Here is a 252-nt window from a genome sequence, read left to right on the forward strand (position 1 = left end):
ATTATTATTCCTACTATTATTTTTATTACTACTACTATAATTTCGGACCTTAGGGCGGAGTCTTTTCGGCTTGATTTCCAAAGGCATGCCGCGGGAGAGCTGGTGTTCCTCCTGGCAGTCCAGGAGGACCGAAGCCTGGGGAGCAATTCTGTGTCCCCCCTGCTGACCCACCACGAGGATGGTGGCACTGCCCAGGCATTAGAGCCAGTGCTGAGGCTGGGGCAGCCGGGAGCTGCTGTGGCAAGTGCAGGG

Source organism: Phaethon lepturus, unplaced genomic scaffold, assembly GCF_000687285.1.
Source record: "Phaethon lepturus isolate BGI_N335 unplaced genomic scaffold, ASM68728v1 scaffold22052, whole genome shotgun sequence".
Classification (NCBI taxonomy): domain Eukaryota; kingdom Metazoa; phylum Chordata; class Aves; order Phaethontiformes; family Phaethontidae; genus Phaethon; species Phaethon lepturus.